At 37.5% G+C, this 17,978-nt stretch overlaps 1 protein-coding gene and 1 pseudogene across 1 annotated transcript in view; one reads left to right on the forward strand and one right to left on the reverse strand.

The window, feature by feature from the left end:
* Nucleotides 1-17,978, forward strand: part of MAGI2 (membrane associated guanylate kinase, WW and PDZ domain containing 2) — a 1,613,703-nt gene that overhangs the window by 80,590 nt on the left and 1,515,135 nt on the right. The window lies entirely within an intron of this gene.
* LOC150001681 (protein Abitram-like) lies at nucleotides 8,886-9,639 on the reverse strand (annotated as a pseudogene).

A 17,978-nucleotide genomic window follows, 5' to 3' on the forward strand; every position in this document is an offset into this window, starting at 1 on the left:
TGGTTTTGGTTTGCACTTCCCTGCTGATTAGTGATGTTGAGTATCTTTTCATGTAATTGCTGGCCATATGTATGTCTTCTTTAAAAAAATATTCCGTTTCTCTCCCCACTTTTTAATTGGTTTGCTGGTGGGTTGTTTGTGTGTGTGTGAGTTCTTAACATATTTTGAATATTAACCCCTTATCAGATATATGGTTTGAAAATAATTTCTCCTGTTCTGTAGGTTGCCTTTGATTTTGTTTGATGTAGTCCCTTTTTTTTGGTTCTGTTGTTCTATGTGTCAAATTCAAAGTTATTGACAAGACCCATGGAAGGAGCTTACCCTCTATTTTTTGTCTAGAAGTTTTACATTTTCATGTCTTAAATTTAAGTCCTTAATCCATTTTGTGGTGATTTTGTGTATAGTGTAAGATATGGGTATACTTTTATTTTGCATCTGCCTGTCCAGTTTTCCCAGCACCATTTATTAAAGAAACTATTCTTTACCCATTGTATATTCTTGGCTCCTTTTTCATAAATTAATTGACTATATATGAATGGTTTTACTTCTGGGCTCTTTATTTTGTTTATTTTGCCAAATTCATACTCCTTTTTTAAAAAATAAGCTTTATTGATTATGTTGTTACAGTTGTCCCAATTTCTTTTTCCTTTGTTTCCCTCCACCCAGTAACCCCCACCCTCCAATTGCCCCCCTTAGTCCACGCCCATTGGTTGAGCATATAGTTCTTCTCAACATCTTCCTATCTACTCCACTCCCTCCTACTATGCTTCTTAATTCCTGTACCATCTCCCTCCCTTTCCCCCTCTCCACCAACCTCCCCTATAATGTTCCGCATACCTATGATTCTTTTCCCGCTCTCGTTGCCTACTTAGTTTGCCTTTGTTTCAGTTCCCTACCTTCTGTAGTTGGTTGTTGTGATACAGTTTTAATTTAATGTTCATAGTGTTGATCCTCTTCCTCCTAAAGAAGTCGCCTTAACATTTCATATAACAGTGGTTTGGATCTGATGAACTCCTTGAGTTTTACCTTGTCCTGGAAGCACTTTCTCTGCCCTTCTATTCTGAATGACAGCTTCACTGGATAGAGTAATCATGGTTGTAGGTTTTTGATTTTCATTACTTTGAATAGTTCTTGCCAGTCTCTTCTTGCCTGCAGGGGCTCCTTTGTGAAATCAGCTGATAGTCTAATCGTGGCCCCTTTGTACATAATTCTTTTCTTCTCTCCTGCTGCTTTTAAGATTCTCTCTTCATCTTTAATTTTTGACAATTTGATTATAATGTGTCTTGGAGTGGTTCTCCCTGGGTCCAGTTTTTCTGGAACTCTCTGTGCTTCCTGGACCTGTAAGTCTATTTCCTTCCCCAAGTTTGGGTAGCTCTGCTTCATTATTTTTCACATAATTTTTCAATTCCTAGTTCTTCTTCTTTGCCCTCTGGCAATCCTATAATCTGAATGTTTGATCTCTTATAGCTGTCCCAGAGGATTCTGATCCTCTCCTCACTTTCTTTTCTTTTTATTTCCGCTTTCTGCACCAGTTGACTGTTCCTTCTCTATGTTCTGATTTGTTGATTTGATCTCTGGTTTTCATTTCCTTACCACTTGTCTCATATGTGTTTTCGTTCATTTCAGTGTGACTAGCTTTCATTCCTTCCCTGTCTTGTTCCAAATCTTTTGTTAATTCTGTAAGCCACCTTATGACTATAGCTCTGAACTGAGCCTCAGAAAGATTTCTTATTTGCTTATCGGTTAGGTCCCTCATCTGCTGCCTGGTGAGCTGCGTCACTGGGATTTCAATCATGGTCTGCTTCATTCTGACAGTTTTCTGTTTACCTTTGCTTCCTGGGCAGGCTGTAGGGGGCAGAGCCCTGTGCACTCATCACTAGCCGGTGACCGGCAACCTTTTTCACCGCTCTGTGGCACTTTGTGTGGGGGCGGGAGTCCAAGATGGATTCCTGCTGTTACTCTCCGCTGAGAGACTGGGAGGTTCCTTCCCCATGGCTTCACCGTCCAAGGCAATCGGGGGTCGGCCTTCCCCAGCATTGGAATCGCGAGCTGCCGGGTCTCGACTGCAGCCGGGATTGCTCCCCTGGCATTTCTCACAGTCCCGTCGCTATCCTCTCTGCTACCGCAGACAGTGCTGCCCGACCTTTCCATTCCGATTCCGATTTTGCCCCTCCTACTTGTCCAGATGAGCACCGCTGGTTTATAACTTCATACGTTGGGCTTCCATGTAGTTTTGTTTTCTGGTTATCTTTGGTTTTGAGGTAGTTGTATTCCTACTTAGTTGTAGAGGGAGACACAGCGTGTCAGTCTAAGCCTTCATCTTGGCCAGAAATCCCCAAAGACATGTTAAAAGCTGTTCCCTTTTTCCCTTTCACCAATCTGCAGGCTCTGGGAATATTTGGAGCCCCCACCCCCCACTCTGTAACATTATTCCTTCTTAATTGTGGAGGGAGATGCAACATGTCTGTCTATGCCTCTGTCTCAGCCAGAAGTCTAGAATTCCCATACTCTTTTAATTACTATAGATTTGTAATATAGTTTGAAGTCAGAAAATGTGATGCCTCTAGTTTTCTTCTTTCTCAAGATTTCCTTGTCTATTCAAAGTTTTTTGTGCTACCATGCAAATATTAGAATTGTTTTTTTTTTTTTTTATTACTGTGAAAAATGCCATTGGAATGTTCAAAGGGATTATGTTGAATCTGTCGATTGCTTTGGGTAGTATGGACATTTTAACAATATTAATTCTTCCAATCCATGAGCATGAAATAACTTTCCTTTTTTTGTGTATATTTTATTATGCTGTTACCATCATTCCAATTTCTTTTCCCTTCACTCCCCTTTCCCACCACCCCCCATCCCACTAGCATTCCCACCCCCCTTACTTCATGTCCATGAGTCATGCATATAAGTGTTTGACTTTACCTTTTCCTGTACTATTCTGAACATCCCCTTATCTATTCTGCACCTTCCTACTATTCTTATTAATCTCTGCGCCATTTCCTCCTTCTTCCCCTTTCCCCACCAAGCTGACACCCCTCCACATGCTTCCCATACCTATGATTCTGTTCCCATTTTGGCTGTCTGCTTAGTTTGTCTTTATTTTTATCTTTTAGATTCTGTTGTTGATAGTTGTTATTTTGTTGTCATTTTAATGTTCATAGTTTTGATCTTTTTCTTAAATAAGTCCCTTTAATATTTCATATAATAATGGCTTGGTAATGATGTACTTCTTTAGGTTTACCTTGTCTGGGAAGCACTTTCTCTGTCCTTCCATTCTAAACGATAACTTTGCTAGATAGAGTAGTCCTGGTTGTAGGTCTTTGCTTTTCATCACTTTGAATATTTCTTGCCAGTCCCTTCTTTTTTTTTTTTTTTTTTTTTTTTTTTAATGTGTTTTATTGATTAAATTATTACATTTGTGCCAATTTCCCTTCCCTCTGCTCCCCTCCACCCGGTGGCCCCCCTCCCTCCAGTTGTCCCCCCCTTTTAGATTATGTCCATTAGTTGTGCATACAGTTCCTCCCAACCTCTCTCCGTCTATTCCATTCCCTCCTACCTTGATCCCCAATTCCTATATCATCTCCCTCCCTTTCCCCACTCCCCCTCCCTGTTGACCTCCCCCCAATGTGCTTCCCGTACCCACAGTTCCTCTTTCCCTCTCGTTGCCTATTTAGTTTGCCTTTGTTTCATCTCCCTAGCTTCTGTTTTTTAAACCAGTCCCTTTAACATCTCATATAATAGTGGTTTGGATCTAATGAACTCTTTCAGTTTTATTTTGTCCTGGAAACACTTTCTCTGTCCTTCTATTCTGAATGACAATTTCGCTGGATAGAGTATTCGTGGTTGTAGGTTTTGGATTTTCATTACTTTGAATATTTCTTGCCAGTTTCTTCTTGCCTGTAGGGTTTCCCTTGAGAAGTCAGCTGATAGTCTAATTGGGACCCCTTTGTACATAATTCTTTTCTTCTCTCTTGCTGCTTTTAAGATTCTCTCTTTATCTTTAATTTTTGACATTTTGATTATAATGTGTCTTGGAGTGGTTCTCCCTGGGTCCAGTCTCTTGGGAACTCTCCTTGCTTCTTGGACCTGCAGGTCTATTCCCTTTCCCAAGTCTGGGAAGTTCTCCTTTATTATATTTTCACTCAATTTTTCAAGTTCTAGTTCATCTTCCTCATTCTCTGGCAAACCAATGATTCTTATGTTGGGCCTTTTATAGCTGTCCCAGAGGTTTCTGATCCTTTCGTTGTTGCTTCCCATTTCCTCTCTCTGCATTGGTTGACTGCTTGTTTCTTCTCCAAATTCCAGTTTGTTGAAATGAACTCTGGATTTTATTTCCTTTCCTTCTATCTCGTACGCGGTTTTGTTCCTTTCGTTATGAAAGTTTTTCGCTTTTTTCATATCTTTTTCCTGCTCTTTTGTGAATTCTGTAAGCCACCTGATAACAATGGCCCAGAACTGAGCCTCTGACAGGTTTCTTATCTGTTCATCTGTCAGGTTCTCTATCTGCTGCCTGGTGAGCTGTGTTACCGGTATTTCTAAAGTTGCCTGCCTCATTTTGACAGATGCTTTTTGTTTTCTTGGGCTGGCTGTGGGGGCAGGGGGCAGTGCCTGCGTACGCGTCACAAATCAGCGACCGGCGCCTGCTTGTCCGCGACCTATTTCGTAGCCCTGTGGTGCTTTCTGTGGGGGCGGGGGTCCAAGATGGATTCACACAGTTATTCAGCTAGGAGATCGGGATCCGTCCTCCCGCCCCCCTGGGCCTCACTGTTCAAGGCGATGCGGCGGCCGCTCTCCCCAGCTCCGGAGTCGCGCACCGCCCGGGACTTGGCCACCGGGACTCCTCGCCGGGGTCGCGCACCGCCAGGGACTTGGCCTCCGGGACTCCTCGCCGGGGTCGCGCACCGCCAGGGGCTTGCGTAGCCGCTCTCCCCAGCTCCGGAGTCGCGCACCCCCCGGGACTTGGCCACCGGGACTCCTCGCCGGGGTCGCGCACCGCCAGGGACTTGGCCACCGGGATTCCTCGCCGCCCGGCTGCTCCAGGTGCGACCGCAAACAGCACTGCCCTCTTTAACTCTTACCTGCCCAAATGGCACCGTTGGTTTATAACTTCATATGTTGGACTTCCGTGTAGTTTTATTTTCTGGAATTTCTAGTTATCCTTTGTTTTGAAGTAGTTGTATTCCTGTATAGTTGTAGAGGGAGACCTAGCGTGTCCGTCTAAGCCTCCATCTTGGCCGGAAGTCGCCAGTCCCTTCTTGCCTGCCAAGTTTCTTTTGAGAAATCAGATGACAGTCTTATAGGCACCCCTTTGTAGGCAACACTCTTCTTTTCTCGTGCTCCTTTTAAGATCCTCTCTTTATCTTTAACCTTTAACATTTTAATTGTGATGTGTCTTGGCATGGTCCTCCCTGGGTCTAGTTTGTTTCAGACTCTGTGCTTCCTGGACTTGTATGTCTATTTCGTTCACCAAATTAGGGAAGCTTTCTTTCATTATTTTTTCACATAATTTTTGAGTTTCTCACTCTTCTTCTCCTCCTTCTGGCACCCCTATGATTAGGATGTTGGCATCTTTAAAGTTGTATCAGAGTTTCCTAAGCCTCTCCTCATTTTTTTTCAATTCTCATCTCTTCCTTCTGTACTGGTTGACTGTTTATTTCTTCCTTATGTTCCAATTAGTTGATTTGGACACTGGTTTCATTTTCTTCACCACAGTTTTCATGTGAATTTTCTTTCATTTCACTCATTATAGTCCTCATTTCTTCCCTGTTGTACTTAATTTGTCTCTCAAGTCTGTGAGCATCGTTATTACCAGTGTTTTGAACCATGCATCTGTTAGGTTGGCTATCTCCTCATTACTCCACTTTCCCACTTGGAGCCTTGATCTGTCCCTGCTTTTGAGCCATACTTCTTTGTCTCCTCATATTGACAGCTTTCTGTATTTGCCTCTGTGTCTTAGATAGAGCTGTCACACCTGTTATGTTGTAAGGGATGGAGCCTTAGGTATTTGTCAGTGCCAGTGACCTGTTTTACCATGCTGTGTTGCCGTATGTGAGGAAGGGGTCTGAGAGGAAACAAGGTCACCTACCCTGCATTTGCCCCTTTTCCAGGCACTTCTCCCATTTTCTGTATTAAACTAGCTGACTCCTTTGAGAGACCCACATTTTCTTTCTCTGCCCCAACCCCCACTGGTTTTCACAGTCAGAAGTAATGTGGCTCTATTTTCCTTGAGGCTGGAACTGTGAGCTGCCTGATCTGGTCTGGGGCTGAGATCGCTTTCCAGGTTTAAAAGGTATGACTGCGCTTTTCGCTGTGGCTACAGCCCCTGTGCCGCTACTGCTGCTGCCGGCCACACTGCCACCTGCCACTGCCACTGCAACCACACCGCACTGAGCTCTCTCCTCCCTGGATCCACCCCTCCTATTTGTGTGGCTGAGTGTTTCTTCTTTATTTCTTTGTTTGTTGAACTTCCATGTAGTTTGATTTTTTGTTTTATTGTTTTTGTTTTTTTTCTTAGCTTTGAAGTGGTTGTAAATTCCTTCTTAGTTGTGAGGAAGATGCAGCGTGTCTGCCTATGCCTCCATCTTGGCTGGAATTCCTCTTTTCATTTTTTTGTGTCTTTTTCATTTTTTTAACCAATGTTTTATAGTTTTAAGTGTACAGCTCTTTTCTCTCCTTAAATATTTTCCTAATTATTTTATAGATTTTGATGCAATTGTAAGTGGAATTTTAAAAATTTTATCTTTCTGATAGTTTTTTATTACTCTATATTAGTTTTGTGTCCTAAAACTTTATTGAATTTATTAGTTCTAACAGATTTTTTTGTAGGAGTGGAGGGTTTTAATAATCATGTGGATAGGATGACCTGGTCTCTGGATACCAGTAAACTTCTTTACCTGGCCACTCCTGTCATTTCCCAATGGACTTATGAACAAAATGGCCTTGTTGGCAGGGATAGAGGTTATCTGTGGGGTAAGCAATATGAACTTCTGTTTACAAAGACTGACCTGGCTAATGCCAGTACTGAGTTTCCAATTTGCCAGCATTAAAAACCAAACTGTATTATTGTGCCCTTAAAAATTTGTTAAGAGGGTGGTTCTCATGTTAAGTATTCTTACCGCAATAAAATAATATTAAAAATAAACACTGCATAGAGGAAAATCAAAATTCTAACCTATCTTTCTGATGCTCAGTGTACTTTAATCCTTGCAGGACAATATTTAACTATGAAAAAAAAAAACAGAAATGTCTCTAAGTATTAAATAGAAGTTGTATACAGTTTAAACATAAGCACATCTTTTATCACAGAACAAAGTTTATAGCATATGAACTGAGTTCTGAAGAAAGTAGTATGTAAGACCTGAAATTCATTGTAAAATTAGAATAGTATAAAGTTCCCTTTATAAAATCAGGAGGCAAGAGGTTGTGGTAGAGAAGAAAGATCATAAAGGAGAAAGAATGGCTATCTTACATCCAGGTGGTAAAACAAAAAACAAAAACAGACAAATAAACAAAAATAAACAGAAAAAGGAGGGGAGTGGAAATATGCACATTAACTGCAGGAAGATTGCAATTCAAATAGTTTACATCAACTCAGATGAGCAGCATTGATTTTAGGTCTAATGTACAGCCTTCAGTCCTCAGAGACACTGAACCAAACTGGTAATTTTGAATATATGGCAGAATTTTGTGAACAATTTTAGTTGTAAGACACTGCTAATTCAATTTTATCAGATGGCGTAGTCTGAACTATGAAGTTTTATAAAAAAGTGTAGTCCAGTATTGTCAAAAATAAACTCTACTAAAAGTAATTACTTAAAACTTATAACACTATTTACTGCCATAATTTGAAAGTAATAATCCATTACTGGTATATAATTATTTATCAAATACTTTGAAATAGCATATTTTCTTAAGTAAATTAAATAGCAGCCTCCTTATTTTCTATATTAAATAAATGTTTGATACATGTGTTATAGCCCTTAAGGAAAAATAACAATTTTTAAAGTCCTTTTATTTAAAATTTTGTGTAAATAAGTATACAATTCTAAACCATAAATTTATTTATTTATTTTTTTAATGATGTGAAAACTTTTGTTGTATTCAAAGTTCTCTGTGTATTTGAATTACAGCAACTCTCCAATAACTTCTTTGCTGGTTTCCCTGTATCCACAGTGTGAGACTGAGAAACTACAATATAAGCACTACATTACAATACTTCTATATGTTAGGAAAGCCCTTTGTATTTTTCAATGCCCTTTCTGTGTCTGTCATTTAAAAAGTCACAGTGTTATATTTCTACTTGGTTTTAAAGAGGAAGGTTATCCCAGCTGCATGAGGACCAGAGAAGGTACACTCTACACTCTGCCTCTCCCCTACAACCTAAAGGGAAAGGAATTGGGGTAGAAGGGGTAGGACTAAATTTTTGGTAGTGTCACACTGAAGCAGACTGGGTAAGAATGGCTAATTGATGTCCCTTTTAACTTTGAATTGATGGAAGATTGAGCAAAACAATTAACCATGCCCTGAGAAACTGAAGTATGTCAAAATGTAGTATTTACTAATGGAGTACATGATAATGGGTAAATTATTTTTACTTTGTTATTTAAAACTTTTGTCTTTTCCAAATTTTCCTCAAAGTGCTAGTTTGTTTTTATTCATAAAAACATTTTCCATTGTCAGTTATTAGAAGGAGAGTGAGTACATGGCAGGGCAGATCCGGGAGGTTGAAGACAAAATGGGAACGAATGCTTGTTATGTATGAAGGAAGTAAGAAAACTTGGCCTCCCTGTAGATGGCTGTCTGTGAAGTATGTTTCTTCTCACATGTTTATTCTTCCAGAGTGCACTGATTGAATGCCGTATTGCACTTTTATTCCATCTTAATCCTCATGATGTAGCTGTTGTGGCATTGACGCCTTTTACCATGACTTCTTCACATTGTTTTTGTGTCAGTAACCCTTCTGTTATGCTTTTACTTTCTTCAAATTTGTATAACACAACTGGAAAGGAACCTTCACTGGACGGCTTCTTTTTAAAGAATAGATGGCTTATGAAGGATGTTTTTATTCGCTTCCATTAATACACCTCATTATGGTATGTTATTCTCCATCTAAGCAGGCAATCTAACATAGTTGGTGGAACAGCATATGCTGGTCATGGCTTCACTTTCCAAGAAGCAGGATTGACTTCAGTTTATCCTCTCAGCAATTAGTTGGTTCCATGTCATTCAGCTCTCTATGGTCCAGTAAGCTGATAAATAACTGAATTCAGCTGTGTGGATCAATATTTATTGACTTGTACTAACTGCCACCAATAAAGTAGTCTTTACCATGAAAATGAGAGATGTAAGTTCTGTTAGAAACTGTGCCCCTCATTTAAATTTTTCAGAGACCTTGTTCTGATGTCTGCTATGGTTAGTACTGATTTGATGGGAAATGCCTTTAATTCTGTTTCCACTCTGAAGAACTTCATGAAATCCATCCAGTGTGATAACACATATCAATTTAGAGTGCTGTAGCATACAGTGATCCTCACAGGGTTTTCCCTTGACCTCTGCTTTGTACCAGCAAGTGAAATAATGACCTACAAGCTACTGTGCCACAGGCTCCAAGGCCACTGGCTCAGTAGCCATGACTACCCTTGGTGCCCCCCTGAGACCTGAGACCTGTCTCCATGCTGACCCAGCAGCCTCCTCTCTTCAACTGAGTTTCTGAACTCTACTTTCTTTGTATGCATTTCCTGAGGCAACTTCTTAGTTAGATACAAATAAGGCAATTCAGATAAATAGTAATGGATTCAAAAAAGATTAAGAGAAAAAAATTCAAGATAATAACTACAAATCCAAAAAATAATAGAAAATCAGAACTAGATTTTAAATTCAGCTATTATTTCAAATCATTGGGATGGTAGTGGTAACACTTTCCTATCCTCAAGTATCCAATGGGGCAACAAACTTGATGGTGATGCATGGTATTTAACTCAAGAACTAATGGACAAGAACAAGAGTAGCCATTCTGCAAAGTGACTCCCCTTCGTGCTGACCAGAAAGAATGTTCATTCAGCTAACAATAGTTATAAAAAGCAAAATGTTCAGCATCACTGTTAGAGAGCAGAAGGGTAGCACAAGATAAGATGAAGAAATAAAGTATCAAAGAAGGAAAAATTGTGAAGAACTTAAGAAATTCTTTGAGAAAAGAAAGAATGAAAACCTCATGGAATCATGCAGCAGTGTGGGGTTGTTCAGTACAGGCAGGCAGTAGTACCTCAGACTTCCCAGTGCTGCAATGAGGAACCAGCTAGAATAGCTACAGCATCTGAGAGTGCAAATTATGGCCTCTACCAGGGGCTGTTTAAAGCTATTATGACAGTGCACATTTCACACTGGTTTTATCATACCTAACTTGTGTTCAGAATACTTTATTTTGTAAAATATGAAAATTTCCAATGTAACTTTAAAGCAGTACCCTCATAAATTGAGGCATAAATGTTTGGTAGCTGAAGGAGTTAATATCCAGTATGGTTAGCAACTTTTCTAAAATTTAAAAACAGGAAACAAATTATATTAGTATTCCTTTATATATCCCATTTCCTGTTCATATTTATAGATAGTAAAGTCATTTAGTAAATATTTATTGAAATAACTTAACTTCATGAATAATATACATTGTGATCCAGCACATAAAGACCTTTCTTTCCTCTAGTTGAAGGAAATACTAATTTAATGGTTAGAGAATGTGTAAAAAATGAATGTCAATATGTTATCTTCTTGACGATATTTCCTTTGTAGCCTTAATAAATGTAAATGAAATTACTCTCCCATTTCAACATAATCATTGCCTAACAATAAAATAGGATATTCCTTAAATTTCTTCCTGTGTCAAAAATGAGCTCTTCATACTCAAAAATATAGCCATTATTAGTTATCTGGCTTTAGACAATTCACTTATCCCCCCAGTATCTCAGTATCCTGATCTAAAAAAATGGTTCAATTCTACCTCATAAAAATTTTAAAAGGATTAAATGAGTTAATATTGGAAATACACAACTGACTGCTACATAGTGTTATATGCCTTTGCTATTATTAAAACATAGGTTTATTCCTACATGATCTTTTCTTGTTGTGTCCCATTGCTATATAATTACATCAAAGTTTAGTTACTCATTTAGCTTTTATAATAAATAGCCTGAGCAGCATCAACGGAATCAAAAGCCTTTTCCATATTTACATCACATCTGGCTGAGACAGAAATCATGGGATGGCTTGACCCCCAAAATCTGAGAACTGAGAAGGAGCAGCATCTGTCTTCTCCATCTGTTTAGCCAAGATTTCATAATTATTTGTAAAAACATCTCTAGTCTGAATCACTCACTATTCAGCTTAATGAACTGTATTTTGTGACATACATTAGAACCCTGTGCATTCTTTAAACTTATCAGCTCCTGATATTTTCCATCAGGACGAGGAAGGCTAAAAATGACCTATATCTAACCCATGTGCACTATTATTTTGATGAGAATGATTAAAGCTATTACTCTTGGAATTTTTTGTTGTTGTATCTGTTATCTCCTATTTTTGCTGTAGACATTTTTCCAAAATCAAGTCACTGTCACTAATTGTTCCCTCCAGTGATGCTTGCCTGATGCTAATGTTCTGAACTAATTGATGATGTTACATTGGTTCAAATTATATTTCGTTTGCCCTTGAAGTTTTTGGCTGCCAATCTTGTGCTTGATTGCATTCCTTGCCTCATCATGAAGCAGCTGTTTTGGCATTCTTTTTCTTATTTTTCATTTGCTTCACTTGCTGAAATGTAAAAACTTGGCTTCATTGTCAGTATTTTAATAGTGTTCAGAAGCATTATTATTGATTTTGATATAGATGCTATTTGATAATGGATGGCAATGAATCTTGTCCCCAAGCTGAAAATGCTTTTAAAAACGAATCTAAATCTCTTACCATTAGAGGTCCTTGGGAGGCCATCATTTCACGAGACAGCTGTGTAGTTTGAAGCTGGAGGCTAGTAGTGCTACAATTTTTTATGTTTCCTATTGTGGAGCTGAATCATGTAATTTTTCTTCAGTTGGTAGCATGACATGCCTATGATAATTTAATAGTCGAGTGGATTTCATTTATAATTTTGCTTTGGAGTATCAATGTAACTCCTATTTTGCATACCAGACATAAAAATATAACTTTTTAAATGTCTAGTTGTTACTTATTAAGAAGCATATTTTTTAAGAGGATGAAGGACAAAACATAAAACTTAAAAAACTTAAAAAAATATTTGGAATAAGCTTCTCTCCCTAAACCCCTATAGTACTTTATTTTATTTCTCATAATCTTTCACATGCAAGTCTTCCCTCTTAGTAGACTCTACCAAACAGAGGAACAGGTACTCAGTAATCTTTGCATTTCCCAAAGCAAATCCCTAGTAAGAAATGGTAAAAATTATTTACTATTTTTTGTTGATTATATGTATTATAATATAGACATATATATGAGATAGTACCTATAGTGTATGTATTGTATAGAAACATATGCAGTTAAAATCCATTAACTTATAGATTGCTAATTTCAGATATGAGAGAATTATGTCAAAAGTATACTTTGGATCAACAATAAAAACACTTTCCTAGTTAAATACACGAGGCAATGGATATTTTAATTACCTCACAATATAATCAAATCTTCATCTTGTACACTTTACAATTTTTTGTCATTATACCTCAATAGAGCTGGAAAAAAATAAGATTCTATAGGCTAATTAGCCTATAGAAGAGAAAAATTTTAGCAGAATAATTTAAACCATTAATATAATCATTTTGGATGGAGTATCTCTCTCTTGTTTTTCTCTTTCCCTGTCTCTGTTCGTCTCTCTCTCCCCCCCAACCCCTCCAATGACTATGTTGCTTACATATGCTATATTCTTGCTGATTTTATTTCTAGTAGATCTATTGGTTGCTGAGATGGGAGTGTAGTTGGGGAATTATAGTTATGGACTTGCCCTCTTCTCATTTCAGCTTTATTGTTTTTTATGTATTTTGAGATTGGTTCAATGTAGATTGGTTGGTACATATGCATTTAGGGTCATTACGTCTTCTTGAAAAACTTATTATTATCTAATAGCCCTCTATGATATTTTTCTTTGCTTGAATTTAGCACTTAACTGATATTATATTACTTGTTTCTATTTGATATTTTTTGTAGTATTCATTTCTCTCTGTCTTGTTTTTTGCTTTTCTGAGACTACTTGAACTTTTTAAAAAATATTTCTATTTAATTTATTTATAGTGATTTTGAGTTGATCTCTTTGCCTAGTTTTCATAAGCAGTTCTCTGGTTGTTACTATATATATGTGACTTGTAACAATGTACTTGTATCAAGATTTTGCCATCTTTCATGAAGTATGGAATCTTCATTTTTACTTAACTGCTTTTACTGACTCCACTTTTAAATATCATAAGTAAAGTTATATGTTATAATTTGTGGTTTTAATAATCAAATATTAGTTATAAATTCATGATAAAAGAGTAATGCATTATATAGAACTATATTTCTACTCATTTTGTCTTTTTTACTTTATTATATCGTAGGCATCTTTCTTCTATCATTTCCTTTCTTTTTGAAGAAACTTTTTAAGCCAATCTTTAAGAGTAGGTCAGCTAGTAATAAATTCTTGTAGTTTTTATTCATCATGAATGTTTTAATTTCCCCTTATTTTATGAAAGATAGCTTTATCAAATATAAAATTTGTGGTTGATATATTTTTTCTTTTAGCAATTGAAAAATGGTGTGTCACTTTTTGTTGGTCTCCATAGTTTCAAACAAGAAAGCCTGTTACCTAAATTGTAACTTCCCTATCAGTAATGTGTTATTTATTTTTAAGGATTTTTTTCTTTTTCTTTAGTTCTAAAAAGTTTGATTGTGACCTCTTGGAATGGATTTCTTTGGATTTACCTAGTTTTAAATTCACTCAGCTTCTTGGATTTGTAGGGTTTGGTCTTTTATCAAATTTGGGTAGTTTTCCGCCATTAAAAAAAAATACTTATTCAGTCTTAGTCTGTCTTCTCCTTCTGGTATTTAGTTATGAATGTAGGATCTTTTTTTTAACCCAAAGTTTCTGAGACTGGTCTCCCACTGCCTGCATCCCACCCTGGTTTATTTTTTCTCTGTTGTTCAATTGGATGAATTCTATTTTCTGTCCTCAAGTTCCCTAATTCTATTCTCTCTTATTGCCACTCTACTATTGAGCCTATCCAGGGAAATTTTAATTCTGTTATTTTTTTTTTTTAGTTATGTACTTTCTATTTGGTTCTTTCAAATAGCTTCTTGCTGATATTTCACATATTGTTATTTGTCTCAAGATAATTTGTAATTGATTCTGTAAGCATTTTTTTTTTTTTTACTTTGCTTTAAAATCCTCAGGTCATTTGAACTACTGATTCATCTCAATGTTGACATCAATTGATTATTTTTTCTCTTCCAAGTTATGATTTTTTTGACTCTTGGTATAACAAATCATTTCCTGTTGTATCCTGGATATTGTCTAATATTATAGATACTCTTTCAATCTTTTACATTAGCCGGAAGTTACCATTTTTAAGTCTTGCATATGCATAGTGACCTACTTTTGTCAGCTGCATTTTCAATGGTGTTTTAATTTCAGGGTCTTTACAGTGTTATTATGGTCTGCTTGGTTTATCTAGTGCCACTGGAGCTCTCACTCATTCTTACTGCTGCTCTCTGAGGAAGTCGAAGGGATTTCTCAAGGCTGAACCTCCAAATATCTCTCAGTGGAGAAGGTGGTATAGTAGGAGCCCCTTACTAGAGCATCTCCACCCCCAAATACTGTACTTTTGTTTCTGAATAGAGGAGGAGATCCTAAGGCCCAGGCGGGCAAATGAATCTCTTGGACTAAGTCACTTACTGTGACTGGGTTCCTTTCCTTCTTCTGCCTGTCTGATCCTGGTAAGACTTTGATCAATACTTCGTAACATTTGTCTACAAACTGCATCTCCTTAATTTCTGAAGCACAGCACTCTTACTCCCTTGAGTATAAACCTTTTAATTACAAATTAGGATGCTTTGGAAAAAAACAGACAACATTCAGAAATTAATATAAAGCTAAAACTAATGCTGAAAGGCTGGGATTTATTTGGATTAAAATAGAATTAAGAAAAATAAACTTTATTTGTAAGTACATATCATTAGACAATTTCTTGTTTAATCAAATGCACAATGTGCCTGGTTTTACAATGGGCATGTGTGTTTGTGGGGGTATTATTAGGAGGGAGGAGAGGAAGCAAATTATAAAATGACAATAGCAGAGAGATGTTTTTTGTGAATAAAATTTCTTCATGTGGTGATCAAGGTGCTCAGATTAAGAATGTATTTCTTCTAAATATGTATTCAGTAATTTCATATTCTGCAACATATTGTCAAGGCTGACCTATTATCATACAAATCAAAGTCTTGAACAAAAAATAATGTACTCAATTTGAAATAAGTATTTAATTAAGGAATCCAGCTTAATAGCTTTATGTGCATACATTTTATGGTTTGCAGGCTTTTTCATGCATATAGTCATATTTAGTTATATAAAAAATATGTAGTGCAAAGATGGTATCAAAAGATATATTTTCACAAGTCAAAACTAAAAATCAGAGAAGTTAGATGTTTTTTTCAGTATTTGTAAGCTATTAAATGGTGATGGTGGAACATATATCTTGTTTCAGGCGTGATAGGACCCCATATCTTAAAGATTGTTTTGGGCCAAAATTAGATAACATGTGCCCATTTTGGATGGAGACAGAAAGACATGACTTGATTAATTCTATAGGTTCTTTCCAGTTTTTCTTAGCTTATGCATTTAACTTTTCTAACAATTAACTAAAAAGCTGGGTGCTTCACTTAATTTTGTAAAATATGATGTTAAAAATAAAACAGAGGCAGTCATTGGAGAGAATATTGAAGTAATGGTCCTTATTTTTATTTGCTTATTTTTAGTTATTTTTATTATTTTATGTTTATTATTATATTACAGTTGTCCTAATTTTCCCCCATTGCTCTAACCTGCCCTGCCCACCCCCCCTCCACTCCCACAGTCAATCCCCACCTTGTGATCCATGTCCATGGGTCATTTATACCAGTTCCTTGACTAGATCCTTCCCCTACTTTTCTCTCTTATCCCCCTCCCTCCTCCCCTCTGGTCTCTGTCCGTCTGTTCCTTGTTTCCAAACCTCTAGTTCCATTTTGCTCATTTGCTTATTTTGTTCATTAGGTTCCACTTATAGGTGAGATCATATGGTCTTTGTCTTTCACTGCCTGCATTATTTTACTTAGCATAACACTTTCCAGTTCAATTCATGCTGTCGTAAAAGATAGGAGTTCCTTCTTTATTTCTGTTCCATAATATTCCATTGTCTAAATGTACCACATGTTTTTGATCCACTCATTTACTGAGGGGCACTTAGGCTGTTTCCAGCACTTGGCTATTGTTAACAACGCTGCTATGAACATAGAGGTGCACAGATTCTTTTGAATTGGTGTTTTGGGATTCTTCTGTTATAATCCCAGCAGTAGAATTTCTGAATCAAAAGGCAATTCCATTTTTAGTTTTCTGAGGAAATTCCATACTGTTTTCCACAGTGGCTGCACTAGTCTGCATTTGCACCAACTCAACATCAGGAAGACAAACAATCCAATTAAAAAATGGGCAAAGGCCCTGAACAGACACTTATCCAAGGAGGACATGCAGAGGACACATAGCCATATGAAAGGATGCTCAAAAGCACTAGCCATTAGAGAGATGCTAATTAAAACCACAATGAGATACTACCTCACACCTGTCAGAATAGCTATCATTAATAAATCAACAAACAAGTTCTGGCAAGGATGTGAAGAAAATGGAAACTTAGTGCAGTGTTGGTAGGAATATTTTTATTTTCTTTTTTTTTTTTTTAAATTTATTATATGGTTTTCTTTTTTTTTTAATGTTTTTTATTGATTATATTGTTACAACAGTTCCAATTTTCTCCCCCTTGTTCCCCTCCACCCAGCACCCCCCTCCCCCAGCAATCCCCCCCAAGTCCATACCCCTGGTTCGTAAAAATTAACTATCCCCCCCCTCTCAAATATTAGGACCCTTTGTAATCTTGTAAAGGACAATGGGCGAAGGTCTCAAGCTCCTCTAGCTGCTTCAAGCTGGACATGGTCGTCGTCCTATCTACCCTTGGGTCCAGAAAACCCTAATAAGAGTGGGGGTGTGGAGGGGAGGGTGGCCTTCCCACATGGGGAAGGATCGTGCAGACTCCAGGTCAGTTGGCTGTCTCCGGTCAACGGCGTGCTTGGTTTAACAGGCTGGTGTCCTTGTTGTGTTCTGCGGGCAACAGATTTGGCGAAAAGGGTTAAGAGAGATCATTCAATCCATAACTACTAGATGACAAAAGGCAGGGATTAATTTTTCAATGTTCCATATTAGGGAAAAAAAAAAAAAGCTTCTTTGTAAGAAGGTGTGCTAGGCACATCTCACCTGTCCAAAACCCTTTTGCACATTATACTTAGTTTGGGCTGAGGTAAATAGTTTAGGTTTTTCCCCCTCTCAGACCTCTGGGCCTTTTCTGTCCAAGCCATTAGGACAGAAAAGAGAAACCCGTTTTAAAGTGAAGCCCACAGACCACCCCATTCTTCCCCAACCCAGCCATTTAGTTCAGCCAAACCGTTGAGTCTCAGGAGGCAGCGCTGCAGAGAGGATTAAGTGAGGCTTATGCGTACAGATAATCACTCAGGTAATGCGATCATTGGCTTATGTCCTTTGAAAACAAAAAACACGTGTTAATTTATGTAACATAACCCGCAAACAAGTCTCTAAATCTGGAGAAGAAACTTTTAAGATGGTTAGTTGCCCTGTTTTATACTCTACTACTGATCATTGTGATTTTCCTTGAATAATAATTTTTCTCCCTAAGGTTACCCTCCTT

Source organism: Furipterus horrens, unplaced genomic scaffold (assembly GCF_987537825.1).
Source record: "Furipterus horrens unplaced genomic scaffold, mFurHor1.1.pri manual_scaffold_9, whole genome shotgun sequence".
Taxonomy (NCBI): Eukaryota; Metazoa; Chordata; class Mammalia; order Chiroptera; family Furipteridae; genus Furipterus; species Furipterus horrens.